The sequence below is a fragment of the Phocoena sinus genome, chromosome 6 (genome assembly GCF_008692025.1).
Source record: "Phocoena sinus isolate mPhoSin1 chromosome 6, mPhoSin1.pri, whole genome shotgun sequence".
Taxonomy (NCBI): domain Eukaryota; kingdom Metazoa; phylum Chordata; class Mammalia; order Artiodactyla; family Phocoenidae; genus Phocoena; species Phocoena sinus.
The window spans coordinates 19,088,077-19,103,024 of record NC_045768.1 but is presented as its reverse complement, the minus strand read 5'-3'; the positions used below and the strand labels follow the sequence as shown (position 1 = coordinate 19,103,024).

Here is a 14,948-nt window from a genome sequence, read left to right as displayed (position 1 = left end):
AGATTTATCTAAGAAGGACAGGTTATAGATGGACTCATAACCCTAAAAAAAGAGATTTTCTGAAAAAGGCGGTATGACATGGTGGCCTTTGTGAAGCTGTTATCAGCCACCCAAGACCAGAGAAGGGGCACTGTGATGGGAGAGAGAAGAAATAGTCCTTAGAGTCAGGAAGACCTGAAATCAAATCCTGTTTACCTGCTGGGAGCCTTGGACAAAGTCTTGCAACTTTTCTGAACTATGGCTTCTTTAAACTGTAAAATAGAGATCCTTCCAGATTTGTTGGAGACGGTGAATGTGATAAGGAGTTATCAATGCCTGGCATATTAATAATAAGTGCTACCCAGATGTTAGTATATATTCTCCTCCTCTCTCCTTTTCCTTCTCCTCCTCTCCCCTATCAGGAAGCTCTACAACATTGAACATATTTTTAAAAAATAGACAATAATATTGTAGAGGTCACTCAAGTATTGGTTAAGAGATTGGGTTGGTTTGGGATGACAAGTTTCAGTTTATGTGTCAACTTCAATTACCTGCTAATGGCTGCCTGGAGCTGCTTTTTTTTTTTTTTTTTTTTGGCGGTACGCGAGCCTCTCACTGTTGTGGCCTTTTCCGTTGCGGAGCACAGGCTCTGGACGCGCAGGCTCAGCGGCCATGGCTCACGGGCCCAGCCGCTCCGCGGCATGTGGGATCCTCCCGGACCGGGGCACGAACCCGCGTTCCCTGCATCGGCAGGCGGACTGTCAGCCACTGCGCCACCGGGGAAGCCCTGGAGCTGCTTTGAGAAAGATTCTGTGGCCATGTTTGGACTCAAGGCAAAAGGTGTTGTGATGGATTAGCAATGTCTGCTGTGGGTACAGAAGTGTTGGTATGTGTGCCAGATGTTTGGTTACAGCAAGACTAGATAGCTTTGGCAATCTTTTCCAACCCAATGTGCTGATATTTAAATGGATGGAATGCGGCTTGACTGATGCCTGGGTCCGAGGGAGCCAGATGGAGTCACTGACGGTTATAAAAGCCTGTATGAATCAACTTCAATAAAGTTTGACACATTTTGATGAAAGTTGACTCCTGAAATGAAAATATGCCTCTAAGACTGGAAGCAGGAAACTAGACTCTCAGAGAAAGCTAAGACTACTCCAGTAATTAATGTGTGTGACCCCAGGCAAGGCAAACATACTTTCAATGTCTACTTTTTCTTTCTCAAAAAGGGGCGATTTAAATGCTACAATAATAACTAACATTGATTGAACCCATCTGCGCGAGGAACTGCTTTACGTATCTTACGTGGATTATCTTATTGAATCTTCTTCAAGACCTCTGAGGTAACTACCTTTTTCCCCTCAGTTTACAAATGAGAAAACGGAGGCTCGCACAGCTCAAGGTCACAGAGCTGAAAAGGAGGGGCAGGAATTTAATTCGGGTGGACTGACTCGGGAATCGGACGCCCCATTCCTAACCATCGGCTTAGCTGCCATCCTTTAATGATGTCAAGGAGTCGTTTGCATGACTGAGTTAAAAGGCCGAATTTCAGAAGGACTCAGTCATCAGGGTCCGGAATGACTATCGGCAATGAAAGACCTTTATGACTTACAGAGAGAACAGGAGAAGCTGCGCACGAACTTGAAAACTAGAGATTATTTTCAACCCTTGCCTTGGGCTTAATTTAGCTGGGCAACTTTTTTTTTTTTTTTTGCGGTACGCGGGCCTCTCACCGTCGTGGCCTCTCCCTTTGCGGAGCACAGGCTCCGGATGCGCAGGCTCAGCGGCCATGGCTCACGGGCCCAGCCGCTCCGCGGCGTGTGGGATCTTCCCGGACCGGGGCACGAACCCGCGTCCCCTGCATCGGCAGGCGGACTCTCAACCACTGCGCCACCAGGGAAGCCCTAGCTGGGTAACTTTAAGCAGCCTTTCCTAGGGTGTAAGTTACAACATGTTGTATTAATGCAAGGGGAAGAGATTACTAATTCAACATATTTGGAAAATGATATTTTGAACCAACTGTTATTTATACCAAACAAATTACCCAGCTTTCGTTACTTCAGGATTTTCTAGGGTCTTTAATATGTTTGTGTTTATCCGAAATCTCCAAGAAAGGGAGAGTTTATAGTGTTTCCCAAACTTACTTGATTATTCTGTGTTTGAAGTATGTCACAGGATTAGGTTTGATGGCACACAATGGGGAAAGTACAGATTTGGAAGAAATCCTAGACCCTTTCCTCTTTCATTTCCTTATATGTTAGATGAGAGTAATGGTATACCCAGCTATGACTGGTCTGTGATAAGTGTGAACCTCCAGGATGGAGCCTCTCTAGCAATTTGAAGTAAGAGTGAGGCAAATGGTTGAACATGTACCCTGCACCTGGAACTTGAGGGATGCCATTTAACTCTGACACCAACCTTATGGGTTAGGAAGCACTGTTTTTATTTTACTGTTAAGAGAACTGAAGGCTTGGGAAGGTTAAATTAGTTGCCTAGTCAGTGATCATTTGACTCAGAATTAAGAACCGAGTCTAATTCCAAACCCTATGCTTTTCCTGCTATACCAAGTTATCTTTTGAAACAAGATTCATTGTTCAGTTTAAAAAATTAATATTTATGCAATAAACGTCGGCAGGACATCCACCATCACCGACATAAAGAGAGTTATTGGATTCCTAAAATGGGACCGCTTGGGAAGGTGACGTTGGGGTTCACGTAACCATTTTAGTTACAGTTTTGAACTTGAAGGGAAGGCACGGAGCCACATGCGCTACAATATCTATGTGTCAGGCAAATCTATAAAGCCCCTGGAAACAGCCTATTCTCCATGAGTCTGGCCTGGAGAGAAAGAAAGTGAGTAAGTGAGAGGGAGATAAAGTGAGAAGTAGCAGACAGAGGAGCTTAAAAATCTCTCCTTTATGGAAAATTGGGCCTCATGCTAAATATAAATGTATGGCTTCCAAGAAATTAGTTAAGACATGAGAGCATTTTAGAGGGTCTAGAAATTACAACTTTCAGTTTTGAAAGAATGGACTTACATGAGCAAACAAACAAATAAATAAGGAAGCAGGGGTTGGGGAGGGAATCCCTTCTAGACAGGATCATATAGTTCAGCATATGACAGGAAAGTCAAGAAATTTAGCCCAAGAGTGATAAAAGTCAGAGGTAGTCAGGAGCAAATCGAGGCTGAATCATACAAATGAATAACTTTTCTATCATTTTTCTAAGCTTCTTTTAGGTATAGAGTTTGGCTTCATGTTTTTGGAGGAAGACTTACTAGATGAACCTTTATTTCTGCTTCAATCTCTTCATACATATAAGTATAACTTGCTAGGTTGTGATGATTGGAAATTACATACATAAATTTAACACACTGACTTGTGGGAGTCAGTAAACTTTTTCTTAAGTGACCAGACAGTAAATACGTTTGGCTTTGCAGCCAGATGGTCTGTCACAACCATTCAATTCTACAATAGTAGATAAAGTAGCCCTAAACATGACATAAATGAATGAGCATGGATGTGTTCCAATAAAACTTTATTTACAAAAATAGGCTGCCACCCCATGGTTTGCTGACACTTGCTGGAATATAGCAGTTAGTTAATAAATGATGACCTTATTATAAAAGCAAATACAGATTGAAATGGACAGGAAAGAAACTAACATTTTGCTGAAAGCCTACTGCATACCTATTTAGTGCCAAGCCTTATGCCAGATGCTTTTTTATACATGTTTTCATTTATCTTGTCATTTGTCATGACAACAGGTATCATTATGCCTATCTGGAAGTTAAATCTAGACTCAGGGAGGTTCTGCGACTGACATAAGAGGCAAAGGCAGCTTTTGGACCCTGATTTGTGACTCTAAAATGCGTGCTCTAAACTACTACACTGGGGTGAGTCATCAAGCAACTTCCCGCAGTTCATATAAGGTGAAAACTAAAATAAGCACTTCTTGATAAGGAGAGCAGACTCCTTCAGCTTCCATTTCCCAGAGCTTCAGCAGCAATCTGATGGCTGTCCATGTGTAAGTGCAGAAATATTTGACCTCTGTCTTTCTCCCAGAGCCTCTGGCTGGACCTCAAGTTTCATACACTCCCCCCTTGGGGCATGCTTAAGCCAAGGTGTATTGTTTTCAAATGCTTATTAGATTCTAGGCAGATGTTGGCAAGTTTTATTTGGCCCGAGATGGAGTTCCAGAGTCTGCTGAAGACTGGCTGTGCTCACTGATCATCTTAGCCAAAAAGAGCTGCTAATTAGGGTGACGCTCTCCTTGTCTCTACCTCTGGAGCTAGGTTTTCCCACTCTGGGCATGCCCGTTTCAGCTCAAATGGTTTGCTTGGCTTTTTACCATAGATCTAGAGAGCAAATTTACAGTCCTTTTAAAATCTATGAAGCCTTGTGCTCCAGTGCAGAATTTACCAGACTATGTTCCAAGACGTTCTTAGGGAGATGTTCTATGGACAAGGGTGTTTGTGTTCAAATAAGTTTGAGGGTACCGGATGAAACAAAGCTGAACACTAACTGCTGTAGGATTTCTCAGATCAGATCATGCATTCTTCTACCTCAAATCTCCCATTGGCTTCTAATCACACTCTGAATAAAATTCTAACTCCCCACCACTCTCTACCGAGCTCATTTCCTCATTTCATTCAAATCTCTGCTCAAAGGTCATCTCCATGTCTCATCCTAATTAAAAGAGCACCTGCCTCACCACCAGCCATTGACCGATCCCTTACCTCGTTTTAGATTTCTACTTAGCAAGCATCTACCGGAGATTGTATTCTAAGTTTGATTCCTTTTTTGTTGTCTACCTCTTTCACCGTTAAGCTCCATGAATAAAAGGGCCTTGCATGCCGTGTTTTCCATTGTATCTCTAGCCCTTAGAATTACATATTGAGCGAACATATGAGCTATGAATCTCCAAGGACAGGACAGTATCAAGTGTTCTCCACTCTTTTAGCCACCGAACACTTTTTTAGGTGCATCTCATGGGAAGGCTGTTCCACAGGACACACTTTTGGGAACTGCTTCTCTAGTGGAGTCTTATTGCCAAGAACTACTTCAACAACCGATAACAGCAGCAATAACAGTAGAATATTGATATGGAGTGCATTTCTGTGCGAAGCAATGCGCTCGCACTATGTTATTTAATCACCCCGACAGCCTTATGGAGTAGGTGTTACTATTTTGCCTTTAATACAGATGAAGAAAATGAGGCTTAGAGCAAATAGCAAGCTCTCAAACCCAGAGCTTTCTGATGGCAGAGCCATACTCTTAACCATTACGCAATCCTTTTCCCGGGCTGTGAATTTCTCCGTGCCCCAAGGTAGAGAACCCCTTATCTTCATCCCTCCTTTACCCTCTCCTTCCTCCCACTAGTTGTAGACAGATCTGTGTTATAACTGCCAGATTTTCCGCTGCCTCATGTGACTCAGCCTCAAATTCCCCAGATGGGCCTCCTCTGTCCTTGGTACTGGTTTTTCAAAATTCCAGGCAGTTCAAACTTTGATCCTAGGGGCCACCTCTGAAAGTAAGGGCATTCCTTGAAGTCTGCATCCTGAGATGGTTTCCTGTCTCAGGGCTGGGCTGCCTTTCCCCGTCACGCGTTATGACAGCACTCTGAACAGCTGAGAGCCTAGAGGGCTAAGCGTGAAAACAATGTCAAGTTCCGGGCTTTCTGAACAAACTCTGATGAGGAAGGCTAAGTCCAAATCTGGGACACAGCAAGGACTCCTGCCCGTGGTTGAAGACAATGGGTTTTATTCCAGTTGTACTTGGTTTTAGGTAAACTAGATACAAATTCTCCTTTTTAAAACTTTATTGGCAGGAGGAGTTGACCTGTGAGCAGACAGGCAGTTCTAGAATGATGAAGTGATGAGAGAGAGACACACGGGGTGGGAAGGGGTGACATGAAGGGCCATCTACTCTGCTGTAGGAGGTAGATCCTGAACTGAAGAGGGATATGAGTAGGTGAAACCACAGGGAAAGACATTCTAGGAAGGAAGGAATGGCATTTGGAAGGGCATAAAAAGCATGAAATGGTTGGTGTGGAAAGCATGAATGAGAGCTGAAGTTACAAGGTCTGTTTGGAGACCAGGGCCAGATCATGGAGAAAACTGAGGGCCAGGCTGGGGATTTGAATTCTTCCTATGGCCAAAAGAGAACCATTTGGAAAACTTTATGCCTAGGAATGTTGATTTCTACAACCCAACATTGAGGGACAGATTGGAAGGGAAGGCTGGTGGATGGGGAGTAGTGGGGAAACTGTTGCAGTGGTCCATCTGTGAGACGCCGCAGCCTGAACTAGCCTGATGATAGGGAGGGTGAGAGGCAGTGAACTGTTTTACTTGTCAAGGCAGTAGAGTCAGCAGGTTTGGTGTATGATGAGGTAGTAACCAAAAGTTGGAAAAGGAGAGGGAATTAATCCTAGAGCGTCGTCTTCATTATAATATCTGCTAAGAGAGGAATAGGTTGTGGAGGGAGGAACAATGGGTGAGTTTCAGTTTTGGCCCCTTTGAATTGTCTTGTCCTTGAATAAAATACATTTGAAGTCACTGCCTTGGAAGATCCTACTCTGGGGTTATATTCAAGAGGAATCATGGCTCCCCAGTGAACTATGACATCTAATGCAAGATACCTGGCTCCACCTCATAAATGGATAGGAAGCTTAAATAAGACACAGTCCACCCTAGTGGTTTCCATAAGTACCAACTGCTAATCAATACGAGTGCAGTTGGGTTGGATGAACTGATTGATAAGAAGTTGTCAGAATCCATGACAGTGGAGTGCTGGAGGCAATGGCAGGCAAATTCTAAGATTGGCGCCACCGATCCTACCTCCTGATGGTCACATCTTTGTGTAATTCCTTCTCCTTGAGTGTGGGATGGCTCAGAGGCTTGCTTCTTCCCAATAGAATATGGCTAAGGTAATGGGATGTCACGTCCACCATCAGGCTACTCAAGATTGTGATATCTGTCTTGTTTGCAAGCTCTCTCTCTCTCTCTCTCTCTCTCTCTCTCTGGCTTTGATGAAGCAAATGGCTATGTTGGAGAGGCCTATGTGGCAATAAACTGAGGGTGGCCTCAGGCCAACAGCCAGCAAGGAATTGAATCCAGCCAACAACCACACAAGTGAGCTTGGAAGCTGATCATTCCCCTGTTGAGCCTTCAGATGAGACCCCAATCCTGGCCAACTCTGTGACTGTAGCCTCATGAGAGAACATGAAGCAGGACATCCATCTAAGCTGTGCTCGGAATCCTGACCTACAGAAACTGTAGGGTAATTAATGTGTGTTGTTCTAAATGATCCAAGTTTTGTGGGAATTTGTTGTGCAACGATAGATCGCTAATACAGAGGACTCCTTGGCTCAGTTCATGTGTGCTAAAGCTGTTCAGAGAATAAAAATCTGCTAATTTTTCCTTTCTAAAGAATGTATTAACTCTGATATTTTTTACACTGCCCCCATCTTCTAAGAGCACAAGAGAAGACCTAGGACTCAGTGCTGACCCTGTTGCCAAATGGCATGAGATCTTAGAAGGACTTTTTTTTTCCCTTCTCTGTGTCTCCGTTTCACCGTCTTTAAAATGAGGGAAGATAAACTAGGCCAGAGGTTTCCAAAACTTTTTTTTTTTTTTTTTGGCCGCAGAACTCTTTCATCAAATGATATTTCACGAGGAGGCTCAGTGCATAAAACAGATAAAAGAGGAGGGGCTTTAGTTGAAATGAGGTTGAGTGCTTGGCCTCCCCATCTCTCCACGGCAGCCCCCTAATATCTCGGAAGAGCCTTTTAAGTCTAGTCTCCAAGCCCCGGGCTTGGAGGTTACCAATGAGCCCTTTCAGTTTCAACATTCTATGGGTTGAAGGGAATTTTTTTTAAACACCCTACCTATAAATTGGAGCATTCTTCTGTGACATCTCCGCATAGAGCTACCTCTGTGTGACCATCCCAGAACCCAGGGCATAAGTGCCTCGGAGAGCAGGCCCCTTGCTTGGGGGCAGCACTAAAGGTGTCTCTGCCCACCATGAGCCACCTCCCCAGCAGGGGGAGCTGCTTAGGTATTTGCCTCTACTGGACTGTCTGTTCCCTAGGTGGAAAGTCATGGCTTCCTCGTCTGGTTGTACTCATGGGCTTTATTATTGTTGTTGTTGTTTTGTATCTGGGTGCCTACCCTGGGCGCAGTGTCCCTGAGGGTCTCTGGCTGACAGGGAGTTCAGTGCTGCTCTAGGTTCTGTTGCGCTGGCTGTGGTGTGTCGCTTCTGCAGTGAGGTTACGCGTGTGCATATTGCATGAAGTGCCTAGCAGAGTTCCCCAGGGCACTGCTATTAGCCAGGCTTTCCCTGGGTGGCACCCGTAGGCACAGAGCTTTCAACCAAAATATACTGACTTGCACTCAATGTTCAGTCTGCCATCTTTTTTTCTACCTACCAAATATTTTACCTGGAACACATCCCTGGGTAGTTAAATTTAAGCTCTCCAAAGTATCCCTTTGCCTAATGTCTATCACTGGCAATTCTCGTATTTGTATTAAGCATCACCCTCTCTACTGAACCACCCTTTAAAAATGTGACTCTTCCTCTAGCAAGTAGCCTGCTACCTCTATTCTCATCTGGAAAATGGGAATAATACCTGAATACCCAATGACACAGTGGAAGAAGTACAGTTCTGGGAGTTAGGCAGTTTTGGGAGTGCCTGGAGAGGAATCCCAATACCACCACTTTCTGCTTTGTGCAAGTGACAACCTTTTGTGGCCTCAGTTTACTTAACTGTGAAATAATATTTGGTTGCTGGGAAAATCTGAGAGTGATGCACAGAAAAGTTATTTTATACATTTATAAATTCATTAGAATCCTGCTTTATTAAAACTATCTGGGGGGCTTCCCTGGTGGCGCAGTGGTTGAGAGTCCGCCTGCCGATGCAGGGGACACGGGTTCGTGCCCCGGTCCGGGAAGATCCCCCATGCAGCGGAGCGGCTGGGCCCGTGAGCCATGGCCGCTGAGCCTGTGCGTCCGGAGCCTGTGCTCCGCAACGGGAGAGGCCACAACAGTGAGAGGCCTGCGTACCGCAAAAAAAAAAAAAAAAAAAAAAAAAATCTGGCACGTGAAAATGCTTCATTCACCATAGGACACAGTTCAGAAGCCACGCGGTGTTGCGCTATTGTTCATTTCCGTTAGGACAGCAGAGTTTCTTCAACAATACCTTTCTGAGGACCTGATACCTGCCAGCAGGTAGCTAACCTCTGGGGAGAATGAGCTCCAGCACACAGGGTTCCTGCCTCACTGATGATCTTGGCCTCAATGGCGTACAGTCAGGTGGGGCAGGGGAGTACATCGTCAGCGCAGTTATGGTGTGCCGAGGTCAGTGGGGGGAAGCACAGAGCCTCTGCAGGAACTGTCAGAGGGGTGTGTATGCCCATCTGCAGGGCAAGCACTTGCTTATGTGTGCGTCCATGCTTCACGTCTCAGGCTGGCAGGAGGGCTTCACCCTCCTGCAGCTTCCAGCCCAGTAGGGGAAACATAGTACACTTGAAATCATACACTACTTATTTAATTACAGTTTCTGCAGGAAGTGGGCCCTGAAGGAGCAAGTTGGAGAGAGCTGCAGTGGCCACCTGCTGGAGATAACACTAAGGTCTGAAAGACACGCCTCCCCTGACTCTTTCTGGGCTCTGCTCTGTCCAGCCCCGTCTGTTGTCAGAGATGAACAGAATTTCAGTGTGGAGTGTGACGGTCATAAGCACTTGCTCAGGACTTGGAAGTGGGTTTGAGTTCTGGCTCCGGCAGTCACCCTCTGAGCGGCCTTGGGGAAGCTACTTAAACTTTTCCAGCCCTAGGTCCCCTAGGTTTGAATTCGGGGGACAGTTACACTTGCTAGAAGCAATTGTTGCTGATTAAATGGCATAATGCCTGTAGAGTACTCAGTAAATATTAGTTATTGCCATCAGCCCCTCCCTGAAAAACGTTTTAGACACGTTCACGTAGAATTCAGTAGCAGCCAACTCACCTCCTCCAGGGTAAGAGTTGGTCAGTGGTTAATTCTGAAACAAGCTGTCTACTTTCAGAGTTTATGAAATATCTCTGGCTGTTGACATAGGGGAAGTTCAAGGACCAACCAAAGCTATTTGAGTTACCATGGCTGCATAATTAAGGGCCTGTGAATTTCAGGATATTTCAAAAAGAAATCTGAGACAACTTGGCATGAAATGATTTTTTTTCATTTTCACTCACAAATAGACTAAAAATACACATGGAAGGGATCTTCCATTCACAATCTGCTTTCAATGTGGGCATTTGAATTTTCTTTCGTGATGGAGGGTCAAAGGGAGTGATGAAGTATTGAGCTTAGGTTGTTGCTAAAGTTAAGGAGAGGCAGGAAAAGTGAGACAACAGAGGAGGAAACAGAACAAGGCTTCAGGGCATAACTGAAAAAAGTAGTCTGGTCACTAGGGTTAGAATCAGGTAGGCGCATAGGCTTTTCTCCTCTGCTGAGAAGGTCATAGGGTGTGTAGAACCCCTTATGGTAGGTAAGGCCACCGCTCTTTGTCTCGGATGGAATTATTGCCTATAGTTGCAGGAGTTTGGAGGGGTTTCCTTCTTGGAAAGGAGCCTTCATCTAATGTCTCCCACATGTTGAAGGTGTTCGTACTAGCCTGGGATTAAATTCAAGGGGATTCCCTGTGATGTTAAAGTGAGAAGTGATTGAACCATAGCCCAGGGGGACTTGTGGCTCAGAGCTTACAACCATTTCCTGGCCATCCTGGGATTCACTGCTCCGAGGCTGGGCACACTGATTTCAATTTATCTCCCAATCAGCTCTTTTAAAACCAGATGCTCCGTTCACCTGGCTCTCAGAGAGGGTGCAGGCACAGGTACAGCCCTGCTTTCCCAGTCAGAGCTCCCACCTGTCAAGCTTGGCCAAGGGTGGAATGAAACTCAGCGATAATGACCTGACTGTTGCCTCTAGTGTCATTCTTCTCTCTCTCGGGGCTTGAAATTTGAACGTTTCTGTTTCCAGGCAGAGAATTTTGCCACCATGAGCTGACCTTTTCTGAGCACCATGAAAAGTGATACACGCAGGGCTATTCTGCAAAATCAGTAGACAGCGATGCCTGCTGAGGGCTTCTCTGCCATCTCGGCCAGCCACCGAAAGACATCGTTCAAGGTCCCACAGAGGTCCGCCCAGCTTGACATCAGGAGACGGTGCAGCATAAGGGAAAGAAGAGTAGGGTTTTGGTCCACAAGTTTGTGTTCAAAGCCAACTCTGCTTCCCTCTTATGGAAATCCTCAGACGCATCATTTCACCTCCTTGGGCCTTGATTTCTCTGGCCATAAAATGGGGCTAGTAATTTATAACTTGCAGTGTGAGAGTGAGAATTTGATGAGAAACCATAGGCAAACCATCCTATCACATATGTGATATGTAGTTAACCTTCCACGTTAACTATTTCGAGTGTGTGTGTGTGTGTGTGTGTGTGTGTGTTATCATCACAGAGGGGTCGTGTATTGAATCAGCTAAACGTTTGTTCCCTGCTCCCTGCATTTCAAACTGCCGTGACTACAGCATGACTTATGTATTAAGCCAGCTGGATATTTTTTCCTATAAGAAAACATGGCTATTTGTAAAAATCCAGGGGGGAAGGAGAGAATAGGTGTTCATAGACCATTGTGAGCATTAGAAAGGGTAAGATTAAGGGGGATATGTTTTTCATTCCAACAGCTTGAATTCCCTTTCCAAATTCCATTCTGGTTATATGATCAGGCTACCGCTGCATTTATGGGTGGCCACAGTCTGGCTGGAGGGGCGGATTTAGTCAGAAAGAACGTTTTCTTCCCTTCTAAAGGCAGTTCAAAAGCGGCAGCGTTCAGAAGGAGCGTGGCGGAATGGGCCCTGATTTGGGGGTCACGGGGACCTGGGTCTGAAAACCGGCTCCATCCCTCTGAGTTCTGTTACTCATTCTCTCTGCTCTTCAGCCTTTGTCAGATAGGTACGGTCCCTTTCTCAGAGACCTGTGGCTATTTAGTAAGATGAGGTATACAGAGATTTAGAGCGTGGGTTCTCCGTATGATTTGTCTATTGCTATCATTACAATTAATTAAAAGAATCATCCTTTGCTAAGCATTTTAAACTCCCCACGTATATGCCTGTCTACCGTACTACTTGGGAAATTGCTCGGACTTCCACTGGACATGGAGGGGGCACAAATCCTTGTCAAAGCGCAGAATTGCAGCCTGAACGCACACCACCTGGCTTCATGATTTTTAACTGTGTTTTGTGTGTTCAGGATTCTGGGGAAATGTCCCAGAGGCTGAGAGCCGTGGGGTGAGTTTTAGAACCCTCCAGCCCCTGCTTCAATCAAATCGGGCCCACATTTACCTGCCATATATTAGGGTCTTGCCAATTCATTTCCATTTCATTTAATGAATATTTCCACTGCTAAAAGTAACTTTGAAAACCACTGTCTTAGAACATTAATCTTGGATAAGTCCTAGTAAATGGATAAGCAGGAAAACCAAGGAAAATCTCCATTTATTGAGCTCCTACTAAGTGCCAGGTTCTGTGCGAAGTTTGATATACGTATTATCTCACTTGAGGGTCACAAGCACCCTATGAGCTATAGATGGTCGTCCTCTTTATATGGGTGACAAAGCTGCTGGCTGGAAAGTTGGTCACTTTGGGCGGGGGAGGCAGTTACTGGGAGACGAGATAAGGAAGCTGGGTTTTGCAAAGCATAGAAAAAAATAATCTTTAACAACTGTAGAGTTTGGCAACCCCCCCCTCAATCCTTTTCCAATTCACATGGTTTGAGCAAATCAGAGAATATTCATATTCACTTTCTTTCCCCAAATGCCATCACCTCCCTGCAACGCACAGGTTCAGAGCACACTCACTTCCATCTCCTTCCGAGGGCTGGATGCACACAAGGCTAGCGAACATTTCACAGCTTTCAAAAGCCCCGAACAAAGCTCTCCCCACTCCTGAGTTGGCCTTGCCACACTGCAGGACGAAGCAGGAAGCTGGCTGGGGTGGGCAGCAGGTTTTATTTCTAAAGCATATATGGGAAAACTCCATAAAAAGGGGGGAAAGGGTCCAGGAAAACATGAAAAAGAGGCGTTCATTCTTCAAATGGGGCTCCCTGTCCAGCTCTCCCTGTGGACGGAACGCATTTCCACAGAGTCCCCCGGCAGCATGGCACTTTATAGCCGACAGCTTCAGAATCTGCAACTGCCCAAACTCAAACATGTACATCCAACCCAGGCTTCTCCCTTTTCTCGCAACCTGTGCTGACATAACCTCCAGCTTGTAAAATACAGCCAAGAATCTGACCTGCCAGATAGTGAGATGCCCTCAGACCTGGTGAGATAAAAAGACAGGGAGCGGGGGTATGGGGGCTGAGGAGCACAGAAGAAACAATCCAAGATTGGCTAAGTGCCTCTTTTAACTTCCAAAGTGGTAGCAGTTTGGGGCAATGACAGCGACTACCCAGACTTCCAGTTCTTGAGCCCTCACTCTTCCAATCTCTTTATATTTCGTGTTCTCATAATGACAACAGCAGTTATTGTCCCCATTTTAGAGAAGTGAAAACTGAGGCTCGAAGAGGTCACATATTTTCATCAGGGTCACATGTGTGGTGGTGATGGGGACACTAAAAGGATCCCTGGCCTCAAAACCCAAGTTCCTAATCCCCTTACAGCACGGCTGGGAACAAGAAACCCCTGCGTTCCTTCCACCGTCGGCCAGGGGAGGTGTGCTTCCCATCCCTAGAGGCAATTGTTTCTCAGGGCTTTCTGCGATGAGAGATGAGGAAGGAGAGGTGATTCTAGAAAAATACGGGGTACTGCTGGCTCTAGCACCCCAAACATGCCCAGGTACCCAGCCCAGGGATCAATGAATCAGGAGGCATCCATGGGGAGTCCCCCGGCCCTTCAGACCAGAAGCCAGTGTCCACCACTCCCGTCTCCTAGTCTGCACTTTTCCACCTGGCCCTAGGAGTTACCTTCTCTGTTCTGTCCCCCAGCCCTCATCCCTTTCCATGTCTGACTACAAGGTGGATATTGGGGAACACAAGGATGGATACACAACCCTTTGTAAACTGTAAGGTAAAGGCTGTTGAGATGTAAAATTTTATTGTTCTTCTACCATCGTCTATCAGTCTCCCCCAACCCACCCCAAAGTAAGGCCATGAGCAAACTCCACTTTCAAACTCTACTTCCTTAACCCTCAAACAAAAATATTCACAGGTGAATCAGCCAGGTAGGGAGTTAAGAGTAAATTCTTACTTTCCCTCAGAAGAAGGACAGAGATAAAAACTTCCTAAAAAGTTCCTTGCACGTGGAACTATTCATAGAACTAAAACAAGCAGACAGAAATCTACAAGACTGGAAGGGGGCAAGTAGAAAACAAGTCAAGGTGCATCCGATCACAGCAAATACCCCATTTTGCCAGCAGCCAAGATAAAGCAAAAGTTTCAGAATTAGGACACCACAACCTATTTGGTCCCGGAAATGCAAACAGTGTATCACATCTTTGGAAATGGGATGAAACAGACTTACCTTTTTGGAGTTAGGAAAGACCTAGATCCTTGAGTGAACCAGCTCCGTGGAATAAGTACCTGGATGTGAGCAGCGGGGCTCCCGGTGCGCTGCCCCAGTGTCACCCCGAGCCTGCTGTCTTTGTGTGGACAGGCGGGGGTGTGTGTCTGCGCGCGCGGGAGAGCTTGTGACAGTAGGCAGGCTGTGGCCAGTGCGGCCAGCTTTGGCTGGCTTATATAGCCAGCTCCTTCCTCTGTAATGGGACGCCTCGCCTCCAGACATCCTTTCCCACTTTTTCAGTTGGTGAATTAAAGGAACAGCCCTCCCAGCGGAACAGGGTTAGCTCATGAAAGACGCACTCACTCCCTGCTCTCTGCCAGGAAAAGAACTTATTTGCATACAATTTACTGCAAAAGTAGGAATTCCCTCTCCCCTCGCCTC

The 14,948-nt window shown here is 45.7% G+C and overlaps 1 protein-coding gene across 17 annotated transcripts in view; it reads right to left on the bottom strand.

Annotated features, from left to right (window-relative positions):
• TNC (tenascin C) overlaps window positions 1-14,738 on the bottom strand; it is a 94,118-nt gene extending 79,380 nt beyond the window's left edge. For 15 of the 17 annotated variants that reach the window (XM_032635028.1, XM_032635029.1, XM_032635035.1 and 12 more), the window contains exon 1: window positions 14,529-14,731. The gene's annotated coding sequence lies outside the window, so the exon portion shown is untranslated. Of the gene's footprint in view, window positions 1-14,528 lie in introns of all 17 variants that reach the window. The other 2 variants (XM_032635026.1, XM_032635027.1) reach the window with 2 other exon arrangements.
• Between the last annotated feature and the right edge of the window lie 210 nt (window positions 14,739-14,948).